Genomic DNA, 24,276 nt, shown 5'->3' with positions numbered 1-24,276 from the left:
AGTACCAGGCATGCAGTGTTAAAGGAAGGAAATGTGGATAAGACATATGATGATTATTGTTGTGTGGCAAGATGCGGCACAAATGGTTAATTTTGTTTAATAGTGTGCCGCAGTAGGATGAACGTGCTTGATGACAGGGCGAAGGCGCACCATGTACTTTCAGTTATGCTTCGAGCATAAATGAAAGTACATGGTGGATAGCGGATGGAATAGCGTACATGGAATAGCGGATCACGAAGCATTTATGCTTCGTGATCCGCTATTCGCATTACAATTTTTGCTGATAGTGCATACAATCCTTCAGCTTGCCCTTTTTTCCATATGTCTGGCATGTATTTTCGCTCAGCAGCAAAATACTGCACAAATCGCCACTGCAATGAAGACGACTGGGAATGCGGTCGCAGAGCTAGATTGTGTGATTATGTCAACATTTCGTCGTCTGCTGCAATACCATTGGTCATGGCGGCAGCGGAAGCCACTGAGTTCAATGCACTGACCTGCGTGCATTCGATGTACTATATGCACTGAACTACGTTTACAGATGGTATAGGATAACAAATTCCTCGCTTGACGATGTCATCTCATGGACTGCCTTCAATGCGTCCACATTTCATTAGAAGATATAATTTCGTATTAAAAAGCACTTGTATCACAGTACGACAGCACGTGTATGAAAGTCAGTAGCGTTCAGTTTTTCGAAACTTTTGATCGGATGATTTTTATCAAAAGTGCTAGGCAGTTGAAAACATCAATGACACGGCAATAAATTGTTGTTTGGAGATGATAAAGCATTCTCTAAAGCGCTAACTCAGCGCTAACTCAGCGCAATCTCTTCATTGCAGCCGAGCTATAGCCGGCCAGCCAAGCTAGCGCGCGATGAACTGTGGTCTAGCAGCTCTGGCGCCAGATTGAACATGCGTTCCGGTGCTGGCAAAACCAAAGCAAGCCAAATACCGCCAGTCACACTGATTGCGGGGTGGCGCTAAACAGCGTGCGATTTGTGCAGTCGCAGCGTAACTGCACCCACGTTACGCCGGACTATATCTGCGCCTGAGGGCTTGCAGCACGCGCACCCGCCGTGGTTGCTCAGTGACTGTGGTGTTGGACTGCTGAGCCCGAGGTCGTGGGATCAAATCCCGGCAACGTCGGCCGCATATCGATGGGGGCGAAATGCGAAAACACGCAAGTACTTAGATTTAGGTGCGCGTTAAAGAACGCCAGGTGGTCAAAATTTGTAATGTCCTCCACTACGGCGTGCCTCATAATCAGAAAGTGGTTTCGCCACGTAACACTTCATAAATTAATTTTAATTTTGCAGCTGGCGCACATTGACTTATCTCACAGCGTTTCATAGGTTGTGTGCTGTGCCGAGGGGACAAGCGAAATGCTCGCTTTTGAAATCTGCAGTACAAACGACGGCAGCAGAAAGAAGAGGGCGCATGACGAGGTTTTGTGTCCTATATTGTCCGTGTTGCGGTCATCTTAGCGCTGACTTCAAACGGGCTTCCTTCACTAGCCAAGGATCACCGCCTTACTGAAATGATAGAGACGAGCACGTATATTAGCTACCGGGCGACGAGTACTAAGGGCGTGCAATGTAAATGCTCGTATCGCTGGATTCGATTTCTTTCTTATCGTCTTCTCTTCGTGACCTGCCATTTCAATGGCGTATTGAGGGTAGCGCAATATACACGGATGAAAATTTACTACTACATACCGCAAGCGCCCAATAGCGGCCACCATTCGTGCACTTAGAGGAAATCTCTGGAAGCATGCAATGTCCTGGTTGAGCGATGGGATCTTCTATTGTTAACTATTGTCGACTGCGCTGTTGACAACAAATATTTTATCCGGTGTTTCTTCTTCGTTCCATTTGCTTTTTCTGCTGATGCGAAGTATCCTTTTATGCCTTGCTTTGAAATAATGTTGTTAATGTTCATTTTATTTTATACCTGATTTACTCTGGCGCTACCGTGATTTTGCTATGGACTAACAGAAACCCGCCTAAATATTACTGTTGCCGACAATTCTAGTGATGACAGAACTGAGGCGCCCCTTACAATACTACTGTTACCTCACACCCTTTGCATAACTATTGGCACGGAATCTGTAATTGTGCTGCGTCCACATGGTTGGAGATGATGGCATCTGCTGTGAAGCCGAATGCAGTCCGGCCATTTCAACAAATTCGACATTCCTTCTACTTCCTGTCCTAGCGTAACAACATTCAAATATTATTGTCTCGCACTATATTTATTGAGTTTTAACACTTTCTTTTCATTACCTGCAGTGTGAAAAACGCAGTGTCACGCCACTTGTTTTCCAAGGAGAAAACAAGACAGGAGACTTCCATGATTCAAGTGGCTGTTAACTCAGTGCCGCTGTAGCATTACTCTGCAGTAAAGACCACCACATTGGTTTCCGTTGCCTCCTTTATCAAGTAACTTGGTTTAGGCCCTACGGAAAACTGAACAAGAACACAGCGACTATACGACATTTTGTAGGGGGGAAGGGTGTAGTCGTAACAAACCCTAATATGTTAATGTCCCAAGATAAAAAAACAAAGAAATGTGCATTATAACATTTAAATCAATGTACAGATATACCAATAGCTACGTTAAGACCCTTATGGAGAGCACTTCGACATATGCAGGAAACTTATGACAACGTAGACAGAGAATTTGTATGGCATACTCTCAAGCCCGAGGCATTTCATGGCGCTGTTGAGGGACATATAAAGAAAAATATTCTACAACTGGTATGGCAAATGTGGAAAAGGAAAGAAGGAATGGAAATTTACCGAGGGCTGATGAAGAATGACTTTTGTCTCCATTGTTCTTGACGCGTAACGTTAAGGGCAAAGAAAGACTACTGGAAACCATTGAATTAGGTGTCGATTTATCTTGCATCGGTAACGGGCCAACAGTACAAAAGGAAGTCCCTGAACTGATGTTTGCGAACGGCATAATGCTACTCGCGAACAATGCAAGAAATTTTCAGAGATTTACGAATATAGGGTTCAATGCAACGCGTCATCCTGGTCTTGCAATTAGCACTGAGAAATCGTGAATTTTCATCTTTAATGATGATGAAATTAACTGCGGGGTATAAATTCAAGAAGAAGGCGTACTTCAGTCAAGGAATATTAAAGAAATATCTGAGGACACCTAAGGATTTATGAGTTGTGAAGGCGAAAGCATCAATGCCCAATTGAACACCGCTGAGAAGTCCTTCATTTTATGATCTACTCGCGGGAAAGCTAGCGTGTTGAGACGCTCTGATTGTTTTGATTTGGCCTTAGATAGGCGCAGTCAGAACACAGCGACATTTTACTGGAATCCTACTGATAGCTAGCAATTTTTAGACAAAACAGTAATAACCTGCGACTCTAGAAACAAGAAATTTTTGTCGAACAAGGAAAAATATAAAGATTCTACCAGAAAGACATCCATTATATCCGTCACCTAAATGACGTTCAAGGTATGCTAGGAGAAAGAAACCATCCACAAGTTCTACTCCACAGAGCCCATGACGTCGTGTGAACGTTGGCCAGGCAGTCAGAATTAGATAAGAAATAACCTACACCAGAATATGATAGTCCACCAACCCTTATAACAGAATATTCTAATGTCCTCCTACTCCTACGAAGATACCACCAAATATTATAAAGTAAAGAACGTCTTAGAAAAGTGCTGCCGGTGGTACCAAGGGTGACCCGTTGCCGTAACATAAACTTGAAACATATGTTGCCATGGGGATGACAGTGTCCAAATAGGATAGAAAATTGCATTTACAAAATTTATTCAGAGAGAGACGGCTACAGGCTAGATGGCAGAACAACAACACGAGCGCTACTCTGATCGTCGTCTTCACCGTCTTTCTGGCGCATTCTTCCATGCTCACCAGCTTGCGTGCTTCAGTGCGCGGTAATATCGCATAACAATGCTATTGCACGGAAAAGTCATTCAATACCATTCCCCCTAATAAAAGCATGCTCTCACTCCAGGTGCAAAACCTGGAGCACTTTCAAAGTGACATTAAATTTAAAACCACAGTAAGAAGTCATATACGCGAAGGTAAATCTAGCTTTACTTGTGCTATAGTTCTGGTGTAATTGATATGCGTCAATGTTGCTTCCGTAAGAAACAATATAGCGGTGAAACGGGAGCATCAATGAACGTCAGATTAAACGAATATCGCGCGGACGCAGCTAAACAGCTCATATCTTTCCCAATGCAAGAGATGAAGCAACCATTCCACCGGATGTTCCGAGAAAGTCCGGAGCAACATAAGTTGAATGGCCCCACAGCCTTTTAATCAACTTCGACATGAAACATCTGATCTGGTGCTGTGCTGCCACAGCCGGAGTCAGCGACAAACACACCCAACCTCTAAGTATTGTGCCGTATACGACGACTGTGACGAAACGCAAGGAGACACCGCCAAAAGAATTGATGCTATGCTCTTCTTGGTTAAGCAGGCTGACATCCTTCCCTTTACCGTATCGTTTAATAAAAGTTTTAATCAATTATTGGTTCAATGAATCAATTGTAAATATCTCGTGAAATTTTTATAAATGACCCTGCGATCATTCCCACATACGGAGGTCATTTTTACACGTTTTGAACGCGTAAGTGCTGCTTGTAAATGATTGTTATTGAATAATATTTGCATTATTTTTAGCATTTCGAAATTGAGCCGTACAAACATGGCGGCGTTCTTTCTGTGGCCACGCGTTTCAGGAAAGCTTTCGTTTAATGCGTTTAGCGTTAAAACCACAACGACGCCACACATGCGTTCTTTATCTAGCTACGAAGTTGATGAGGAATTGCATTCTTCAAAAAAGTAAAATGACTGGAATTTTGACTAGCAAAAAAAAAAAATACAGAACCTTTCGGAGGAAACGCAGGATCTGCGGATATGTTACCTTTGTTTTATTCAATCGCCGTTAACCTATGCAAAGTACCCTTTGAATAATAAAAAAAGAATATACGTGAGGAGGCCAACTACCATCGCAGGTGTTTTCGCGTAGGAAGAGTGCAGTTTTCATTATGACTCCGGCTCTATTCCGCTTCGTTCTGTCGTGGTTGCACGTGAAGACATGTATGTAAATTTAGGAAACGATGTACTCATCAGAAAAGCAAAGCATTTCATTACAGATGCGAACGTGGGTCGTCCAGGGTGGATACGCTCTTTGATTCCCGTGAAGACATGTATATAAATTTGCGAAACAATGCACTGCTTACAAAAGGAAAGCATTCCATTACAGATGCGTGCGGCAAAGGTAAAAGACCTGAACCATGTGTAATATGGCCGTCTCCAAGCACCTTACCCAGTCTTATTCTCTGTTTGTTGCGTATGAAGGAAAACCGTTAGGGCCCTCCAGCACAATATTTTTTCCAACACTTGGTGTGTGAAAGGAAAGTTTCCGCAAACATATGTATGTTTGTGCACCGCTAAAATTTACTTTGGCCTGTATTGACTAACTGTCCTTATCTTGTGCGCTGAAAGGTGCCCTTTTATATCGGTAACGAATGTATAATATTGAGAAAAGGCAAGGCGGGATACACAAATGTGCCTTTTCGCGTGAAATGGCATCATTAATAAAGGCTGCCTTATCATCATAAGAAATGACCATGGGAACTAAGCTACAGACGTTTCATAGCCTTAAATCTGTCAATTATAAAAAAAGAATACAATATTCTTGCTCAAAATAATAGATATAAAAATGGGAATTGTTACATGCCACAAACATGGAATCTCAGAAATGCAGCCTGAAGTAGTAGCTGTCGTACATCTCTCATTTGACAATACCTGTCGCCGGTTTCTTTTTTTTTGTGTTGTAGTTTTTTCTTTTGTGATTCTTGGAATTTTGCATCTTATAATTTTGTGTGTGGTAGATATTGCGCATATTTGTTTAATTATTTGTATGTTTATTTTATTCAAGTGTTCGCTTACTTATTCCACAATTCCTTGTGCGTATGTTGCAGGAAATAATCAATCTTTTTATGGAGGAAGAGCGTTAAATTTTGATTCAGCTCATGACGAGACACAGAAACGTGCTAGAAAACAGCCATACTAACGCCGCGTTCCTAAGTGAGGAGAACGGGAAATTGAAGCAGAAGGCGAGTAGCAGCTACGAGGAGCAGCTAGACAAGTATTGGGACAACTTGAAAGAGAAGTGGGGCACAGCCACGGACTCAAAGGAGCTGATCCGAACCGGTGAGTTGTATTCCTTCTCTTCTGCCGCTTCTCAGAAAAAAGAAGAAAAAGAAACGTTAAAGAGCGATGGCACCGCTGGGCGTCGTCGTATGATCCGTGAGGGCCGCGTGCCTTCAGCCCAAATGGCTCGCAAAACAAAAGCACCGAGAGTTCCGTCGCGCTTGCGGTGTCGCCCGTCTCTGGCTGGAGCGGCCGCGCTGGAATACTCGCTATGTTGTCTGGACCCATCACGACGAAGGTTGCGGAACGCTTATCGCGAAAGAAAAAGAAAAGTCAGAAGGTCGCCTGGTTTTCTCACTCCTACATGGGAAGCACTATATATTTCATTTCATTTCATCTCATTTACTCAGGGTCGTACAGGTAATGAAGAGAGAAGTGGCAGTAATATAAAAGAGAGAGCTAGTGAGGCCGCACATGGTCACAGAGAGCTGACTTGAACACGCGATCATCCGTGATCGTGAGGGTGGAGGTTGGAAGGCGATTCTTGGCTTGTTTTCTGAAGCAAGACTTCCAAGTATGCGTTTCTCTTGCAGTCAGGTATACCCAAAATTTTATACGATGAACAAGGAAGGATCACAAATGGCCTGGAGGAGAAAAAGTATTTTTTAAGTTCATTATTAGGGTAATTTGTTTAATGAAACATGCGTATCTGGGACACACGGCGTGAGTACACAGGAGCACTAGGTCAAGATTTTGCTTCGATAGTATTTAAAAGAGGATTACTGTAGCGTAGCGGTCTTGAACTCATTCATAAAAAACTGTGTTAGACTTTCATCGGCGTTGTAAAGCAATATGCATCTCCTTGACTTTCTTCCTTTTCAGGGGGGCAGCAAAGTAGCAGATTCCGTCCTCACAGAAGAGCTGCAGTCAGTGGGCACCATGGCATCGCATATGTGATTATGAATTGACAACCCTTTTGATAGCGGCCATGCGCGACACAACGTCGCTACGAGCGTTGACACAGCAGGCGTTGCTGCACTATTGTCATCCATGCAACCAGTGGCGATCCTTGAAGGCGATGCCAAAATAATAAGCGTGTTGTCTTGATACGTGAACGGCATGTTGTTTCAGTTGTCCTCTACGTAGGGCTTCAAAAGAATTACTGGTTGTGTAGAAACATGCTTTTTTTAGGTAATAACGGGACTGCGTAAGATACAGGAAGAATGTTTTGGATTCGACACAGCCAGCCCGTTCGTCATGTTAACTAATTAGTAGAATTCCTAAACCTGAAGAAGGTTACGTACGTCTGTTATGTGAAGTGCTGTTATGGTGGTGCCGAGTCAAGGGAGATTTAAATATCGCTAAGAGCCAAGCGCTTATTCTTTCAGCTATCGATTTTGTGAAAGCGCACCGTAACTACATTAATTGATGTGAGTTGCTGCTCATCAGCTTGCATAGATTTGCTAATTGACTGGTAGGTCATTATAACGGCAAGAGGTGCTCACGTTCGGGCACCAGCCGGCGCTCCGTGAAATTAAAAGAGGTTAAGGATACATTTGATAATTAAGGTACGTAATGGCAAAAGAAGTGAAAAAATTGTGCCGATGTGAGAATACCATGATGGTATTGTTAGCTCTCTGTGTCAATACTCAGTTTTACAGGCTGTACGTGAAAAATTATCTCGTAATGGCATGAAATAGGTGTATGCTTTATACGCGGCAATGGTACATTATTTTGCCGCCATTGATGTAAGAGACCATCTCGCCAACCAGGATGACCCTATCTCGGAGCTGGAAGGACTGAGCCCCTTCAGCGATGACACGTCTTGAGCGCAAGCGCAATGCTTACGTGAACCGGAAGCTTCTCAAGCTCCACAAGTGCCTATGAGCCAGCAATGCGAGACCAGCCCCACACGTCCACCTCCTCTAATTGTTCGGAAACGTAGCGGAATGGCAAGAACTTCAAAGCTCGAAAAAAAAATTTCCTAAAGCGCTGGAAGCTCTATCACCACAAAACGCTAACTGGCGAATGGAGCGCCTGCTGCCTATGCGAATTATGAGTGCTTATAGAAAAGAATGGAACGTCATCAACGCGCGAAAACTTAAGTACAATGAAGCGAACGCAGTCCATGTGAATTTGAATATATGCTGCTGCTCAAAAAACTGTTGGAATAAAAGTTCTTTTTCTTCAGAAGCAGTGTAGTTTATGTGTTCTTAGAGAGAATTGTAACGAATAATATGTTCTTCCATCTTCCGAGTGTGGTTGCTCCAGCTCATCAGAAGGCAATTATGGACATGGCTGTGCGGCAGAAGGAGGAAGTGCAGCAGGAGTTGGCTGGCTGCATTCAGGTGGCACTATGTATGCGCGCCACCTGAATAACCCTTGCTTCATGGCCCATAACTTTAGTGCAGTGCATTTCGGCGCCCGTTACAGCGTTGAGCGTCGGCGTTACCGAGCAAGCCAGCCCAGCGAAGGATAAATGAGCGAACGCGAAGGGCAGCAGGGTGTGAAAGAAAGGCGGTGATAGCGGACAGTGCGCGAGGAGGAGAGTGCAACGAATCCATATGGAAGAAAGCGGAGGGGGATAGTATCACGAAAACGTGAGAAAAAAAACGTAGTGCCGATCAAGACGGGCTCGGCAGCGACGACCGCTACGAGGTCGCTCTAAAATAGCGTGCTATCGTCTGTTTAGTGATTGCATGCAGAGACCGCGCACACCGATCCCATAAATGGAAACAATGCGCTGCTTGAGCGGAGGTCAGTATGCGGCGGCTGCTGTGAATGGCGCCTAAGCGCCACCCACGCGCTGCCTCTCGCAATCTCCCGATTAGCCAGGCAGTCCCGCTACACTTCGCTCCGTTTGTAATTTCTCGCGCGAGACAGATTGTCCGCGCAAGCGAATATACTACGAAGTGAAAACACGCACATACTTCGCATTACAGAGTACCGTAATCGTCGGTGCATCTTCTGCCCCGGAAAAATGGTATAACCTGGACCGAACCAGAAGGCGGTTCAATGTCTCGCAGTGGCTTCGTCGCATTCTGCTTCGAGGAAATGGCTGGGCAATGACCGCCGGCTGCAACTTCAACCCCAAATGCGGCGTTGCAGTTTAACACAGCGTCCGACAGCATTAGCCGCCACGCGTTGAGAATGGGACAAACTTATAGCTCCCCCTCGTCACGCAAGGAAGAAAATCCTTAATTCCAGTGGCTGAAAGGAAGCTACAGCGCACACAACTGCACCAGCTCGCGCTATGTGGGACGTCACATATACATGCCAGTCGGGTCAGAGAACTGTAATGCAGTTGAACGCCTTTAAATCGGAGCCCTTGGGTCCTCCGGAATCCTTCGTTATACCGGTCACAACATTGTAAAGTTCCCGCAGCGCACAACGCACACAAGAACAGGGGCAGAGTTATTCCTTCGTTATACAAGTCATCCCGTTCTAGAGACGTTCGTTATAGAGGTGCTAGAGTGCAGTTGGCGTAGGCAAGAGAGATGCATGCCTACGGTTTGAACATCGCGTTCGTATGCCTGCGGCATCAGCGGTTCGATCCAACCATCTTTGCGAAGGTAGGGGATATGAATTCTACTGATATTGGAGCCGAATAATAGACGCACAATCCTACGTGTTATCGCTCATACCCATGCGCCCACTCTGGTAACCTTCGTAGTCTTCTGACAAATAGTTAGTTATGGTGTGATTATCAAGAAATTTGGAACAGTCTTTATCAACAGCTTCGGTAGCAGCGAAAGCTTCTTTATATCTGCTACACAAAGACTGTAAAGATCACAAATGCGATGTTGAAGATCAGATTAAGTAAAAACGCGTTTTTTCAGAGCCGTAAAATGATCACTTTGGACGCCGACATTCATTTGCAAGAAAAACCGCTTTACGTGAATGTCACCGGGTAGGTGTGGTGTGAGTATTGCAGTAACCCAAGTGGATGTCAAATAAGGTTTCTTGAAGAGCGGCACCTGTTTGTCCATGGGGCACATAATCATTGGCCTCATGGCTACATAACCAGTGAAATGTAAGTTATACATTTCTGATACTTCGTGGGCGAATTGTTTTGTGCCATTTTCCTATTTACGTGATTAGGTACGTGACAATGTTATTGTGCACGACTAGATAACACGTGGAATATAAATTTAGGTGCTCCATGCCTGAGCTTGCCGCGTTGAGCTCTGTCGGCGGGGTGCATTCGCATCGCTATTGGTCTTAATCTGTACAAGCAGGAACCTGCCTCAGGAGAGGACGCACGAAAATGCGTTTTCCGTAACGTCAGGCCTTAAAACCCGCAGTGCGAAATCACTGAAAGCACCGCGAGCGCAAGAGACTGCTGGCGACCAGTGCTTCAATACAGGCCGTCCAGGGGGCCCAGGATATGGCGCTAACGATAAACCTTACTGTCACGACATAACAGCCGCCTGCGTCAACCTTAGGCTTGATCTTCAGGACGTGAATAAATTTCATCATACCATAACATACAGTGAGCGCTGTCGTCGCGTCGTCTGCTTCACATACCTGTGATTCGACTTCTTCCGTTCGCCAGCGCGTCGCTGGCGCGTTTGGACGGCCGCCCGGTGCATATAAGCTCCCCCTGAAGGTCATACGGCCCAAAGCGATCATCCGAGAGTACAGTTCCTATTCGGTAAGCTTTAATACGTGCTGTCGCATGAGACAACTCTTGTTTTGAACTAAGTGCACTACAGAGACAGATGACGTCAGCGTCCTGTCGATGGAGCCAGCTTTTTAAGATACTCGCACTCGCGCTACGTTACACAAACTCCTTTCGTAGCCTGGAATCTTTTCATAAATGTTTCTTTATTTCTCAGGAGGTGCTGTACATGTGCAAACGTTCATCAGATAAAGTGTATGTAAAATATCCACGCCGTATATCTTTATATGGAAAGTTTCTTCTTGCAATTGAGAAATGCTGGTGTCCTCTTTCTTTATTTGCAAAGTAGGCTTCGCTATCCACTACCTAGCTTGATCGCGCAACAAGGTGCGACATCGTCATGACCTTATCGCTAAAATATTAAGATAAACCTGGGCGTATAAAAACACTCAACTGCAAAGGGGCCGCCGAGTTCCTACCTCCAATATTTGTGATGCTCAAATTTTGCGAAAAATCGTATACGAGAGCTAGAATTTACACGAGCAGGTACGACTGGACAAGGTGCCTATACCAAAGCCAAGGGGATGGATCCGCGGCACCTCGAAAATGCACGTGGAGTTTCGAAATACCAGAAAGCTTGCGTACCCTGATTTATAGGATTACGATACGCTCCAAGCATCGAAGTTTCAGTATAATCAGATAGGGGGATGTTCTTACAAGGCGGCGGCAGCTGCGCCTTAATTCCGAGTTTAACAATAACTACTTTTCATTTTTGACACTTCATTTAAACATATTTCTCCGATTTCCACACCGCTGCGCATCACACCACAGCGCATCTAGCAGCAGAGCGAGACAACCCTTTGAAAATTCAAATATATTTAAGAAGTTCGCTTGCTGTGGTAACTAGCGAAGGAGAAATCATGGTACTCTAGAGGGCCGTATATATAGGTGCCATTAAAAACGACTAAGCCTTGCTCACGCTTGAAAGACTTACATAATACCTGAACCAGCCCCCGATATTGGTGAAAAGAAACACGCTTGGGATGGCATAAGCTGTGGTGAACATCTCAGCCGGATTTTGTACCCATGCGCAACGCGCGGGGGCCCCTAACGGAGCGTTGTCACCCTTTTTCTCGAAGAAGCGTGCGAGCAGTCGGGCAGGGAACCGTCAGATTGGGTGTCAGTGGCGGAAACCTTTACAGCCTGTTCTACGCGAAAAAATTGTGAGTCGGGAATTAACATCGAATCAGACCATGACGTCATAATGGATAGAAACAACGCGTCATACATTTTCAATATGTCGCCAGAGTTGCGCACGTGGACGCAGCTGTTTCTGACTGTTGAAATAATCTGGTGTATGAAAGCGTAAATATTTTGCAGATGTTAGCGAGCGGAGTCAACAATGTGTCGCATAGTAAAACATTGCATGTGTATATTTGGTAGGCCATAAAGTGCAGGAGCTGATTCGTTGTGGCAAAGCCGTCTGTTCGGGCTGAGGCGGCACCTAACGGAAGGCGTCAGCTCAAAGTTGCAGTTTTCCTGTGGTACCAAACGTAAGGCCAGTATACGTTGCGGCGTCACTAACCAGTTTCAGCGTCGTCTTGGTGCAGTTGCCGTAATCAAGCAAAACAGTTGCGCTTCCTTTACCAGCCGGAAGTAAGTCGATGTCTGGATTGCTTCAAAGCTGGTCGATAGCCTCAGGTTCCTCTAGCGACTGCGTGGAGTTTGGGGAAGCGTTTCGAAGCCAAGAAAGTACATTAATAACACACGTGCCAGTTGAAAAAACATTCTAGAAAAGTCATCGGGCTTCGCTTGTAGGTAGGTGGTTTGAAACGTTTGGTGTTTGCACCCGAAAAGGTCCAATTCAATATATGGAAAGCATGGCAGTCATGCGTCAGGATTGCGGGGAGTCCCTGAAGGTAGACGAGGGGAACAATGAGAATGGCGAGCAAATTGATTCAATAGGCAGACACTGCGATGTCCATGCTAGGCTAAAGAAAATGGAGTTTGTCCAGGATGAGCTTGTGAAGCAGATCGAAGAGCTGAAAAATGAGCTGAAAATGTGGTGTGACGCATGGAAGACGGCAGAAAAAGTGAACAGGGCCGTCATCACGAACGAAAATGCAAGTGGTGGTGGTACAGCGGTTGTGCCGACAAAGTGCGTGGAATGCGAGGAACATGCGCCGTGGGCAACCGGAAGGAGGGCTAGCTATTTTGAAGGTACCACAAAAGGAAAGGGGAAACGCAAGGGTCAATGCGCGATGTCAAATACGAATCACGCGGAAACGGTTGACAAAGAGAATCAAGAAGAATCCTCGTCAATAGGAAAGATTGAAAAGGTAATTGTCGCCGGTGGCTCAATTCTGTCTACGTGATCAGAGGTAGTTGTGGAGTGTGTAAAAGGCGAGAAAGGACTTGCAGTAGTGACCTTTCTAGGGCGTACATTGGGTTATGTGATAAAGCTAGATAGAGAAAATATTGCGGGAATGCACCGGGACAAAACCTTGTAGAAGTAGCGGGCGGCCTGAATGACGTGCGAAACAGGAAATCGGTGGGGCTGAAACAGGGTTTGGCGAAAGGTCTAGACGACCTGAGCGTGATGTGCCTTCTGCCGCAGATTGTGGTGGGCAAAGTGCCGGAGCTCCGTGTACTTCACACTAACGTACCAAGAGTGGTTGGGCCACTAATAAATAGATTTGGAAAGTGAGGTAAGTGAAAGGTTTCTAGGTTGTAGTAGTCAACAGGGAAGTGAAAAGGTATGTCGGGTGTCAAACAGACGGAATGCATTTCACTCATCGGCTTTGACTAGAAGTGTGCAGGCGACTTGCTGGTCGTGCATTTGCTTTCTTCCTTACTTTCATTCAAGGGGAAGGGGAGGGGAGGGCACACGGGCGCCCAGGACGTCAGTGTAAGTAGGAATAAAGAAGGCGCCGTAAGGGCGCTTCAGGCTAGCATCTCCGGCAACAACAGAAAAACGAGAAAAAAAAGAAGGAAAGGAGCTCGACATCCAACAGAGAGAGAGAGAGAGAGAAAGGCAAAGGAAAGACAGGGAGGTTAACCAGAGATTATCTCCGGTTGGCTACCCTGTACTGGTGGAGGGGAAAGGGTATGCAATAGGTGAGAAAGAAAGAAGGATAAAAAAGAAAGGCGAAAAAAGCCTAAGCACACACACGCACGTGCACATGAACTGTTTCTGTGACCACTGTCACGTAGCCCGCCAAGGCCTTCCTAGTCTTACGCAGTGTCACCGTAGAGTCCTACGCCACACAGTGTACTGTCACAATTTGTCAGAAAGTGCCGTGTCTTTGAAGTATCGCAGCTGCGCATTCTTAGCAACAGGTTACTCAGCCATGTAAGGCGGCTGAACAAAAGTGGTTAGTCATTCAGGAGAAGCTAAACAGAGAATAAATAGGTGTGTATGTCATTACGGAAGCGCACGTTAGAGACCAGCAAGAGCAACCAGTGATTGATAATCACGTTTGGGCACGTTGTAAAAGAACAAATTGCGAAAGAAATGGAGGGGGAGTCGGAATGTTCATACATGCTGGAGCCAGATGAGAAAGACGAAACTCAAAGTGTCAAGATCATCTTTGGTTATCAGGCGCAGTCAGCCGAAATAGCTTGTCTAGCCGTGACTTACATATCGACGCGTAAAAATTGCCAAGACTAGAATCAGCAGTTAGTGCATAGCCGAAGCGGTGATATTAAGTGTTTCCGGAATGATAGCGAGTTATCCTGTTGGTTGACATTAATGCTCACATAGAGGATCTAGACGGCAGCACCGACAACAACATGAATTTTATGCTGGGTTTATGTGAATAACGTAACCTCGTTATCATGAATACGTGGCCGAAATGTGATGGCCAGATCACGCGAGAAGGCGGATTTAGTCAATTCGCCATCGATTACTCTCTAATGATGGAGTTTGTGATCGATTGGGAGAAATGATCATTGATGAGGAAGGATGTAGCAGTATAGGGAGTAGACAAAAACGCATAATTTTGGAAATGGTACATGTTCTTGGGAAAGAGAGCAAAGAGCAAAGAATTTCCAGTGGAAGCGCGAGCGCTGAACTAACAAATGTGGTTGCAATAGTCGAGGAAAACTTGCCACATGGCCAAGCAATGAGTAGCAATATAGTTAGCCTTGAACTCTAATGACGAGAGAAATGAGGACAGAGACGCCACATGCTTGCTGGAAATGAAAAGGGAGAGGATTAATTTTAAGGAAGAAGGTGCTTTGGAAAAGTTGCGTCGTAAGTAACCCAGCGTTCGGTTAGCGTAACTTATTAAATGGGTGATGTGGGTATTCCAAGCGAGATCAGAGGTGACGTGAAGGCTAAGGTACTTGTAAGTTGTTACCAAATCTAATGGAGCGTTATTAAGGGAGTGCACAGGTGGTTCACTGGTATTTCTAGATACACGCATGAATGTACACTTGTTAACCTTTAGTTCCATTAACCATAATTTGCACCATGCTGAAACGGCGTTAAGGTTACCTTGAAGCATGGTTACATAATCATCGCAAGTTATTTCGGTGTAAATTACAGAGTCGTCAGCAAATAGGTGAATTTGATATGAAACACAGGAATGTAAGTCGTTAATATATATGAGAAATGGGAGGGGTCCAAGCACGGAGCCTTGTGGTAGACCTGAACAAACAGAACTCAGAATAGAGGTTACTTCGTTAGTTGAAACAAACTGTGAACGGTTAGTGAGGAAAACCTCAAGCTAGTACAAAATTTTAGGATCAAGGTTTAGTTGTTGCAGTTTGTAGATTGATAAGCTATGGCACACTTTATCGAACGCCTTTACAAGGTCTCAAGAAATTAGGTCTGCAACCATCACATAGCCGGTTGACAGGGAGCGTACCTTCTCGCGACAGCAACACCTCACGCCGAAACGTGCCTCACGACTGTCGACTTCTGGGCGCTGTCGTCTGCCACTAATTCCCAGCATGCTCGGCGTACACCGCATTTACTTCACAAGAAAATGTGGCCAGTAATTGAGGAGACAACATTGAGCCAAGGCGATTCAGAGAGTATTTTCTGTTATTTTTTTAGCCAAATTATGGCTCTAAATGCGATGTCAAGATATCGATTCCCAGCGGTGGACCTTTCCTGGAGCAGCCAGGGGTTATATGGCGGTGGCACCGCGACACAGCGCAGCAGTCTGTTGTTGATAATGGCGGTTGTACTTCACATGTCCACGGCGTATTTGAGTGTGAGAGCAACGAAGTGTGATTCGTTTTCTGTGGAGAAAGGGAGAAATGCCCATAAAAATTCACAAGGAAATGCAGCCCACATATGGGGAGAGGTGATACGCTTCAAAACGTGTGAGGCGGTGGTGATGTGATTTCGGAAAGGCCACGAGACTTGCATGACGATGAACGCTCGGGGAGGCTGAGTGAGTCGATGACATACAACATTTTTCAAAATTTTACTCTACGATGGCAAAATGAAACATTGTGCACCGATGGCATGATGGCACATTGAAATAAAAATAGATTGGAATATTTTTACGTTGCAGGAACCAAGGTCCTGTGATTGCCTGCAGTAGGATGATATGCAGCTATTATTAAATGATTTCATGATGGCATGCTTTAGGCTTGTCGCATAATACCCTTGTTGTGATGCGAGAGTGCAGCATTGCTGCTATAGAACAGTATTTCTGGTGAGCTGAACAAATTTGCCATGATAAAATGACATGGTGGCATACGAGACATAAGCTCACACTTTAATCTCTCAACATCCTTTTGTGTAGTAAGTAGTGAAATAAATTTGTAAATTGAACTAAACGAAGCTACTAAAATTTTAATAATTCAGCCTCGATTCGATTACAGCCGCTGCAAACAAACATATTCGGCGAAATGCCATTAGTACTGAAAGTCATGAAGCATAATATATTTTGAGTTTAAAATAATAATATAGCCTAAATACTGCTCACAGTTTCTTTAGAAGCCGCAAGAAAACCCGAACTTAGCTTGTGCCTGTATTTTAAATGTATTATGACTCGCTATAATTGTAACATGAACTTTGCACATACCTGAACACTAAAAGAAAAATATAATTTCCTTCGGCGAAAGACTTCCGCGTCATTGCCTACAGTGTTCCTGATCCAGATCTGCGTGCAGTCAGTGCACCCTATCACGCCAGAAAATTTTGCTATGCGATAAAATTCTTCCACCGCTCGAGATAGTTGTGCGACATCGGGAAGCTTCACGAGTGCTGTGAACGGCGTAAGAGTGATCACAGTTTATGACACGTTCAGCGATGCAAGACGCTGTAGGCTGGGAGACGTTGAACAAGTCACCAGTGACCATTTCAAAAGTCCCGGCGCCGTAGAAACGGACGGAGACCATGATGTCTACAAGTGGCGGCATGGGAGGACCACAATCGTTTGGGCTCGGAGATAGTGGCAGCAGGGAGAGAAGGTGGGCCACGGCTTGTTTCGAAGAGTGGAACCTGCCAAGAAACTCGCCGTCGGTGTACATCTTGGTGCCATTCTGACGGTCTCCGGATACACGCCGCGTTAGTTGTAGGCGTGGATGGTGTTCGCGAACCTGGGTTCCTATAAAAGGGCAACAAAATCGACCATCTCAGAAAAGCTACTTGCGTGGTCGGTCATTGTTTCTTAAGGTAGCTGCAGGGCTACCCTAAGGAACTCTCCTTGGTTGAGGCGATCACGTTAAGGAAGGATTCCACTTGAGTGTAGGGCTTCTTCGGAGTTTCTCCAGGATGGTTTACAGTCCAGCGGTTGCGCGAAGCTGACTAACGGTGACTGTACTTTGCAGAGAGGGCTACACGACTGGTCACTAATGAGGCCCGGAAAACAAGAAAGCTAGCACAGAAAAAAAATGTTGACGATGGAGGGGACTACCATGCTGGTGGCTATTGAAAAAATGCGCCAGAAATTGTTTCTATAGTCCTATATTGCAATAAAGCTCTTTCTTCCACTCCAAAGCCAATTATCCCAAAACACAAAATTTTGCTGCATTTGACCCTTTTTTTCAGAAACTACAAGCGCTAGGGAAATAATATTTTCCAGATATTGAGCAAACATTACAGACAGTCTACTGAACCAGGATTATAAATATTCTTGAAGGGGATTTTTGTTTACAGGCTATTTACTGCAGATTTTCGCTCTAAAATTTGGTGGGTCCAGTAAAAAAAAGAAATCAATAAAACTAATCTTTAAAAAAAATAATCCTGATTCAATAACCTAACATTGCTGATTACAATGCTCCCAAGGTTAATGTTCTAACCCCAGCAGATCATAAGAAAAAGGGTCACGAACATATCCTAAAATGCATGGCAAGAATAGGACCTACCCTGTCCCCTAAAAGAAAAACTTAAAATCTAGTGACTGTTGGTTTCGAATTCTTGAGTTAGGTCGTGAAATTTTTATTAAAAATCGGCAGAAATCGAAAATTTTCAAAGAACGGAACGATCAAGCTTACAATTCCGTAACTCAGCAAGAGAAAATGATATCGTAATTCTGGGAATTGTATCTCATAGCACAACTAAAGCGGACAACATTGATATGTTACACATGAATATAAAAAAAATTTATAATATGGAAATACAGCTTTTGCAGAACCCTTGTACCCAACCTAACAATTTGACGTAAGATGTAAAATGACATATAAAATTTGTCCGCTTTGAATGATCTAATGAATGCCGTTTACAGAACCGCGATATCTGTTCTTGATGCAGAGCTATGAATTCGTAAACTTCGTGCTTCTTTCTTTCAAACGGTCTAATATTTGAAACTCTCCTTAACAATATTCAAGCCCTCAATCAAAACTCCGCTTCCAACAGTCCCTAGAACTTGACTTTCTCTTTCAAGTTCAACAGATTTCATTAAAATCGGTCCAGGGGTTATCTCAGGAAAAGGTTTTTGCGTTTTACATGTATTTGAATAGGCTGCGTCGGAGTTAGGCCCGAGCTAAAGCTTCCTCTTAAGAACATTTTTGAATAGCTGATTCAAGGCATTAACAACGAAAAATAAAAGAAGCTCTCAGGCTACTAAAGAAAACATGTCCTGTGGATGCCACCAGCGCTGAATAATGAACTTCATTGATGACTTTTTAATTTGCTGTTCACCTTTATGTGTTTATTACGGCGAATTCTAGAGTTCAAAGGATGTCGATGACTGTGGCTGGAGACGTTCCTCTGGCCGTGCACATCGGCCATGGCTTAAATACCTCTGGGTTGAGAGTTGCGCCGATTTCTTTACAAAAGAATTTCATCAAATGGCTGAAACCCCATGCTAGGGTAATAAGAAAATCCTTGCCCCTCATATTTTATTTCCCTAATTGAAGCATATACAGGTAATTAAAACATGCGTAATATTCCACGTACCCTATACAACTTTTCCACATGCCACCCACGTCGGTTAAGACATTTATGATATCGTTGAGGTAAATTTGAAAAATATTGCACGTCATCGACGCACTCAGCCTCCCCGAGCGTTCATTTGCATGCAAGTCTCGTGGCCTTTGCGAAATCACAACACCACCGCCTCACACGTTTTGAAGCGTATCACCTATCGCCATATGTGGGCTGCATCTTGTTGTGGATTTCGATGGGCGTTTGTCGCTTTCTCCTCAAAAAACGAATCACACTTCGTTGCTCTCACACTTAAATACGCCGTGGACATGTGAAGTACAACCGCCATCATCAACAACTGACTGCTGTGCTGTGTTGCGGTGCCACCACCATATAACGCCTCTCTCTTCCAAGAAAGGTCCACCGCTGGGAATCGATATCTTGACATCGCATTTAGAGCCAAAATTTGGCTAAAAAAATAACAACAAATACTCTCTGATTCGCCCTGGCACCCTGTCGTCTCCTCAAAACTGGCCACATTTTCTTACGATGTAAATGCGGTGTACGCCGAGCATGCTGGGAATTAGTGATAGACGACAGCGCCCAGAAGTCGACAGTCGTGAGGTGTTGCTGTCGCGAGAAGGTACGCTCCCTGTCAACGGGCTATGTGATGGTTGCAGACCTAATTTCTTTAGACTTCGTAAAGGCGTTCGATAAAGTGTGCCATAGCTTATTAACTACAAACTGCAACAACTAAACCTTGATCCTAAAGTTTTGTACTGGCTTGAGGTTTTCGTCACTAACCGTTCACAGTTTCTTTCAGCTTACGAAGTAACCTCTAATCTAAGTCCTGTTTACTCAGGTGTACCACAAGGCTCCGTGCTTGGACCCCTCCTATTTCTCATACGTATTAACGACTTACCTTCCTGTGTTTCATAGCAAATTCACCTATTTGGTGACGACTCTGTAATTTACACTGAAATAACTTGCGATGAGGATGTAACCATGCTTCAAGGTGACCTTAACGCCCTTTCTGCATGGTGCAAATTATGGTTAATGGAACGAAAGGTTAACAAGTGTACATTCATGCGTGTATCTAGAAATACCAGTGAACCACCTGTGTACTCCCTTATTAACGCTTCATTAGATTTGGTAAAAACTTACAAGTACCCTAGCTTTCACATCACCACTGATCTGGCTTGGAATACCCACATCACCCATTTAATAAGTTACGCTAAGCGAACGCTAGGTTACTTACGACGCAACTTTTACAAAGCACCTTCTTCTTTAAAATTAATCCTCTACAGAACTCTAATACGACCTAAATTTGAGTATGGTGCTTCAATCTGGGCTTCATGTCAAGTAAATCTAACGCACTCACTAGAAATGGTTCAGAATATCTCTACTCGTTTAATTCTTACAAACTATAATAGAACCGCGAGTATCAGTGCCATGTAATCTAGCCTTAACTTACTGTCCTTGTCATCATGTCGCAATATCTTCCGTTTCTGCCTTTTTCATAAATTATTTCATTACCCGCAGCTACGCAACAAACTTATTTCTCCGCCTCCCTATGTATGGCCCAGACTAGATGACATTCATAAGGTCGGCATTCCAATTTGGAGATGCAACCCTTTTTTGCAGTCATTTGTACCACCAGAATCAGATTCCCGCTTCGATGGCCACCATCGCAGATCGCCAATTAATCAAGAATGCCATGTCTAGCACTGTATAAGTAGGAACCTTTTTCTTCACATTGTTCAACCTGTACTAACAAACGCCATAGCTAACACTGTATATCTAGGTGCCATGTGTTAAATGTTCTTGTATATACATATATATAATTTTCTGCATTAGCAACGCCTGTGTGTTGAATTTACCCGTTTTGCTTGTAACCAATCCCCTCTATAATGCCATAATGGCCTTGAGGTTATGCTAAATAAGTAAATAAATAAATAGATAAGTCGTGATGTATTGGTCAATGCACAAGCTTCAGTCGTCACGCGCCGGAAACACAGCTTGGTCAAATGTCTCCCGCATTAATCCGATAAGGCTAGGCTTACTACTATGTCTGATTTGGTGTTCCTGCCAATGGAAGACCTGAAGTGAAGCATAAGCCATTGCAACGAAAAAAATATGGTAGGTGACCTTTATCTTACACTTGTATGCCTCTTAGTGGCACTCGCATCTCGATGTTGGTGCTCCTTAGGTTAAGCGAGGGAGCGTCTTTACCATGTCACGATATGCGGGCGAGAAATGAGGGAGGCCGAGCAGGAACCGAAACGCGCGCCATCTAGAGGGGCGTGCAAGCCCCTAGCAGGCGGCGCACAAGGCAGACCTTTCGCGCCCTCTCCGGTGCTGACGTCAGAAGATACAACCAGCACCACGTGCACAGCTGTTGCGAGCAAGCGAGCGAGCGAGTGAGCAGGTGCGCGACGGGAGAAGGAAGGCGACAGGAGGGAGTGACGTCACATCCGCTCTGCTATTCAGATGTTCAATCTATGCCAGGCAACTGTTTTTTATGTACTAGCCGGTTAAACACCATGCCACCCTTTTGTGTATGACGTCATTAGTGACGTCATTACCTTCGCTTTCTTATAGCGGGATTCAAGAAATTTTGCAAAAATCATATTCACTGGGCGGGTCTCCAAACTCTACGATTCTGTGCTTCAGTGTGCGGTGATCACTGCTTTCTTATTATTTTATTTATTGCCAGGCCCTTCAGTAACTCAACTTGTGGGCTAAACTTATGCTCTGATATGATCACCATATCAAAACGCGTATATTTTTAACGCAGAATTTCTTGTATTTTTGTGTCTGATTTATTTTTAATTTTCTCCGGTGTCCTCTCAGCAGGTGAGCTAGAAGTGTTGCGCAACAAACAAGAGGGTCAATCGATGCTTGTGCCACTAAAACATTCTTTTCGGCCACCGCGGCCGCATATTGATGGGGACGAAATGGGAAAACACCCGTGTATTTAGATTTAGGTGCATGGTAAGGAACCCCAGGTGGTCAAAATTTCCGGAGTCCTTCACTACGGCGTGCCAGAAAGTGGTTTTGGCACGTAAAACCCCATAATTTTTAAACGATTCTTTTGATACAGTTCAGCTTTCGCCGTAGGGATTTGAAATCAACCGCTCTTTATTTTGTAACGCTCATAGCCAAAAAGGTAGAAGTGGCGGTACGGCGGACAATAAACAACCGTACGTTGCTACTCTCGAAGGCTGCAGCACGTGTTCTCTCTCAGTACTTGCTTTAATAAATGTGACTCCGCGAATAAGTGCAAGTGAACGTATTGTTAAGGCGACACATTACTTAACTTTTTAGATGCATTATTTGCCTCTCATTCCAAATGAGCAACAAGCGGTGGCCCTTCTATAACAGCAGCGTTCTACAACCGCGTCGTTCAGCTACGAACGGCTTCAGTATTGACACTGACGCGTGTTCATGCGTGGAAGCTATGCGTTCCCGAAATGAATGGTCATACGCTAAGAGCCCTTATCTATGTGCACTCTTACAAGTAGTGAACTTTGCGCAATAAAAGTGCACGAAGAATGATACATATGCATTAGTGTGCATGATCTTCTGCTCACTGTTTCCGATTGTGTCCGGTAGCCAGACTTAATTAATTAATTTAATTTAGTTATGGAGTTTAACGTGCCAAAACCACTTTCTGATTATGAGGCACGCCGTAGTGGAGGACTCCGGAAATTTCGACCACCTGGGATTCTTTAATGTGCGCCTAAATCTAAGTACACGGGTGTTTTCGCATTTCGCCCCCATCGAAATGCGGCCGCCGTGGCGGGGATTCGATCCCGTGACCTCGTGCTCAGCAGCCCAACACCATAGCCACTGAGCAACCACGGCGGGTCGGTAGCTAGACTTGTACACGTGACCTAAATAATGTAACCAATCACGCTGACTTGTTTAACAATGCATTATTGATTACGTTTACCAAAAACTGCCCGAACAATAGTTGAGTATTACCTAAAAAGTACTGGATTGTTTTAAGGCTACATTGTACCATTCTTTCTCCCCCCTCATTGCACAAATACAGTAAATAAGAGTTCCCCTGGCGTTTTTATTGCGGCCTTTGCAACCACTGACATGCCGTTTGCCCCAACTAAGAATTGGTTTCTCTTATTCGTACGTGATCTTCCCTCGCTTTTGTTTTCCAGGAGAACATCTGCAGGGACACTAAGTTATCACTAAGAATCCTAAGGACAAATAAGTTATCATGCCGACGCCAACCAGTTTTCAGGCGATCCTGTAGTTCTCCCAATACGCCATATTGTTTCGCCCATGCTTGCAGTTTTATTTACTCGCCTGCGTTGCCAACCTGTACACTACCGATGTAGTGATGAACGGTATGTATGAGTGATTTTTGTGTCGAACTTACCTCTATAGAATTACTTCATTCGCCTTTGTCGCAAACCGTCAGGTACTCGCCTACAATATAAGCTCGATTTTCTACCGCTTTCAAGAGAGCTTCCTTCATTTTAGGTACGAGCTTATTAATTAACCTAAAGGGGAAGATCGTATAAACCTGTGGTTGTGCGTTTAGGAATTTTCTCTTCAGCTTTCTTTAAGTTTAAATTGCTCAGCGCCAGCTGCTTTCCCGTCTGGTTCTCGCTCATTCTCTTACTTTCCTCAAAAACCACCTCGCCATGGCCTTGAAATGATTCGGCTGTACTTTTTCGAATTAAATTTAACTCAGCATCCCCTTCCAGTTTGTTGCCATGCTCGTCTAGGTAATGGACTGCACCCGCCTTTCTCGCATGTAAGTTGGTGTGATTTCAACATATCCAAGGTGCGGCATTCTATTTCTAGCGCATTACTCAAAACCAACTTGCACTTTCACCTTTATTTTTGCTTGAAACAGTGTTCAAATCATATCTCTTTCTCTCCCGGTATATTTCTCATTTACTGTCTCTTTCTACCTACGGCAACTGTACGTTATTTGCCTCCCTATGTTCCCGTGATCCTTTCTGTCGTTCGTCGATCACTTCCCGTATATCCCTGTTTCGCCAAGTTTTCGGTTTCCTGTTTCCTTCTTAGCAAGCCTGTTGCGTCTCTGTCCTCATTTCTGTCGTCATTAGGCTTCAAATCTAACTATATTCCTACTCATTACTTGGCCATGTGGCAAGTTTTCCTCGACTATTGC

General features: G+C 44.4%; 1 long non-coding RNA gene across 2 annotated transcripts in view; it reads left to right on the top strand.

Annotated features, from left to right (window-relative positions):
- The window catches only part of LOC129382053 (uncharacterized), a 282,775-nt gene extending 274,401 nt beyond the window's left edge, over positions 1–8,374 (top strand). For both annotated transcript variants that reach the window (XR_011890884.1, XR_008610132.2), the window contains 2 exons: positions 5,991–6,222; positions 7,045–8,374. This is a non-coding gene — a long non-coding RNA (uncharacterized lncRNA). The remainder of the gene's footprint in view (positions 1–5,990; positions 6,223–7,044) is intronic.
- The last annotated feature ends 15,902 nt before the right edge of the window (positions 8,375–24,276 follow it).

This window comes from Dermacentor andersoni, chromosome 11 (assembly GCF_023375885.2).
Source record: "Dermacentor andersoni chromosome 11, qqDerAnde1_hic_scaffold, whole genome shotgun sequence".
NCBI classification, from domain to species: domain Eukaryota; kingdom Metazoa; phylum Arthropoda; class Arachnida; order Ixodida; family Ixodidae; genus Dermacentor; species Dermacentor andersoni.
Note: the sequence above shows the minus strand (reverse complement) of the source record. Positions and strands in the feature narration are given on the sequence as shown.